Source organism: Chiloscyllium plagiosum, chromosome 18 (genome assembly GCF_004010195.1).
Source record: "Chiloscyllium plagiosum isolate BGI_BamShark_2017 chromosome 18, ASM401019v2, whole genome shotgun sequence".
Lineage (NCBI taxonomy): Eukaryota > Metazoa > Chordata > Chondrichthyes > Orectolobiformes > Hemiscylliidae > Chiloscyllium > Chiloscyllium plagiosum.
In genome coordinates this window covers 15,315,790-15,318,819 of record NC_057727.1, presented here as the reverse complement: position 1 = coordinate 15,318,819, position 3,030 = coordinate 15,315,790, and the positions used below count along the sequence as shown (strand labels likewise).

Below are 3,030 nucleotides of genomic sequence, written 5' to 3'. Positions count from 1 at the left end.
TGCGCCCTTCTCTTGAAGCCTACTTTTCCAAGCCACGCATCCTAAGTCGTGCCTCACCGCATCATAATTTCCCTGCCCCTAGTTATAGCTCTTGCCCTGCAGTGCACACTCATCCCTCTCCATCACTAGAGTAAAAGTCACCGAATTGTGGTCACTGTCCCCAAAGTGTTCACCTACCTCTAATTCTAACACCTGGCCTGGTTCGTTACCCAGAACCAAATCCAGTATGGCCTCACCTCTTGTTGGCCTATCTACATATTGTGTCAGGAAACCCTCCTGCACGTTAACCCTGATTTCTCTCCACAGATGTTGCCAGACCCGCTGACCTTTTCCAGCAATTATTATTTTTGTTTCTGGTTTACAGCATCGGCAGTCCTTTCAGTTCCTATGATGTCAGCTACCTGGCTAACCGCACTACAATCACTACAGCGATCTTGCAGTTAAAGAGATTCCAGTTAATCGTCCCGATGGTCCTCTGGGACAATGCCAACTTTACCCATATATATTAACTTTGTCTGAGTTAGACAGCCATTCTTAAAAGCATTTTTTTTAGATTAGATTAGATTACTTACAGTGTGGAAACAGGCCCTTCGGCCCAACAAGTCGACACCGCCCCGCTGAAGCGCAACCCACTCATACCCCCTACATTTACCCTTTACCTAACACTATGGGCAATTTAGCATGGCCAATTCACCTGACCTGCACATCTTTGGACTCTGGGAGGAAACCAGAGCACCCGGAGGAAACCCATGCAGACACGGGAAGAATGTGCAAACTCCACACAGTCAGTCGCCTGAGGCGGGAATTGAACCCAGGTCTCTGGAGCTGTGAGGCAGCAGTGCTAACCACTGTGCCACCGTGCCGCCCTAGTTGTGTTTTTTCCACAAAATAAATTTGGTTTCATGGGTCTTTCTTCAGAAATGAACCCCTGACCAGTCTTTCACTTTCCTCTTTGCTGCACCCTGCTTGGCTTGACAACTACTGATTAGAGACAGCAGGCGAAGTGTTCAATAGATATTATCTTGCTACATTTTCTGATGTTTCGCAAACATGTTACCGCATTCCTTAGTGTTTCACATTTTCATCTGTTTCCCTCTTCCTGGCCCCATCACATACCACAAGCCTTTGATTTTCTGGTTTGTTTTTAAAATCATTCGAAAGGCTTTCAAGACAATTTCATGTCATGGAATATGTATATATTTACTATATAATATAATAACATAATATTAGTTCTATTCTTCTACAGATGCTACCAAACCTGCTGAGTTTCTCCTGTATTTTCTGTCTTTATGTCATAACTATCACTGTGTTGTAGGTCCAAGCCAGCCAGGCTTAATGAAATCTTACCCCAATTCTGAAAATTATCATGTCATCAGTGTCAAAGTAAATTTTTTCTATCAGTTTCAAGTTTCAGCTTGGATTTCAGTTATACAAGTTCATATATTTCCTCTCCATCTGAAATAAAACCACCTCAAAATCTGCGATCCATTTGTCAAAAGGTGGAAATAGCTCCAAGCTACAATTGCTTTAATAGCTTTGCATTGTTAAGTTCTTTGCAATTTTGCAAATCGTGATTTTGCCGAGACCGTGCAGATTCCTTTAATCTGACTTAAAAATTACAGTAACGCTGATTCTCATAATAACTGCAGAAGCAAAACTTTTTTCTTTTGTAAGAACCTTTGTAAGACACTCACTTTTCAACAATTCCCCAAGAAAGTTAAGTTTTCTGGAATTGCTCTTTTCAAAGTTTCATATTCCTGAAAATATTTAGGTAATCTCTACTTTCATTTATGCATAGTTTTTTTGACATTCCTACTCATGCTAAAGCTTTAAGCAAGTAAATAAACAAAAGAGTTCTTTACCTGATTCAAGCAGAATCTGCTGTGGCACTTGTAGTCTGTGCAGAGTTTGAACATAAGTTGAAAAACCTGCTTGGTGAGTTAGAGAGTCACAGAGTTACAGAGTCTTGGAGATGTACGGCATGGAAACAGACCCTTCAGTCCAACTTGTCTATGCTGACCAGACATCTTAAATAAATCTTGTTCCATTTGCCAGCATTTGGCCCATAACCCTCCAAACCCTTCCTTTTCATATACCTATCCAAGTGCCTTTTAAATATTGTAGTTGTACCAGCCTCCACCACTTCCTCTGGCAGCTCATTCCATACACACACACCACCCTCTGTGTGAAAAAGTTGTCCCTTAGGTTCCTTTTAAATCATATAATCATACAGTGTGGGAACAGGCCCTTTGGCCCAAGAAGTCCACACCGACCCTCCGAACATAACCCACCCAGACCCATTCCCTGACATTTACCCCAGACTAAGCACTAATCCACACATAAATTGCTATGGGCAGTTTAGCATGGCCAATTCACCTAACCTGCACATCTTTGGATTGTGGGAGGACACCGGAGCACCCGAAGGAAACCCACACAGACACAGGGGGAGAATGTGCAAACTCCACACAGAGAGTCACCCGAGGTGGGAATTGAACCCAGGTTCTTGGCACTTTGGCCTAACTAATGTCCTGTACAGCCACAACATGACCTTCCAACTCCTATACTCAATGCACTGACCGATAAAGACAAGCGTACCAAACACCTTCTTCACTATCCTGTCTGCCCGTGCCTCCACTTGCAAGGAACTATGAACCTGCACTCCAAGGTCTCTTTGTTCAGCAACACACCCCAGAATCATATCCTTAATTGTATAAGCCCTGCCCAAATTTGCGTTTCCCACTTGAACTGACAAACTTCCAATTCAGGTGAATGTACAACCCAGTGAGCTTGGTTAACACCTGTACTGGATAACGTCAACGAGAACTCAAACTCTGCTTTCCTGATGAAGGGCTTTTGCCCGAAACATCGATTTTGCCTGTCCTCGGATGCTGCCTGAATTGCTGTGCTCTTCCAGCACCACTGATCCAGAATCCATTGAAGAAATCGGCCAGTCTTTCATTTATGTATTTGTTTAATGTTAAATAGTTTACTTATTCTGGTTGCATGTGGTGTTTGTTGCTAAAGTTCATT

The 3,030-nt window shown here is 42.8% G+C and overlaps 1 protein-coding gene across 3 annotated transcripts in view; it reads right to left on the bottom strand.

Moving 5' to 3' along the window:
* dnase1l4.1 (deoxyribonuclease 1 like 4, tandem duplicate 1) overlaps positions 1 to 2,635 on the bottom strand; it is a 35,384-nt gene extending 32,749 nt beyond the window's left edge. The window contains exons 1-2 of one of the 3 annotated variants that reach the window (XM_043708573.1): positions 2,596 to 2,635; positions 1,863 to 1,928 (exon numbers count right to left, since the gene is read on the bottom strand). The gene's annotated coding sequence lies outside the window, so the exon portion shown is untranslated. Of the gene's footprint in view, positions 1 to 1,862; positions 2,005 to 2,577 lie in introns of those variants that run through there. The other 2 variants (XM_043708574.1, XM_043708572.1) reach the window with 2 other exon arrangements.
* Between the last annotated feature and the right edge of the window lie 395 nt (positions 2,636 to 3,030).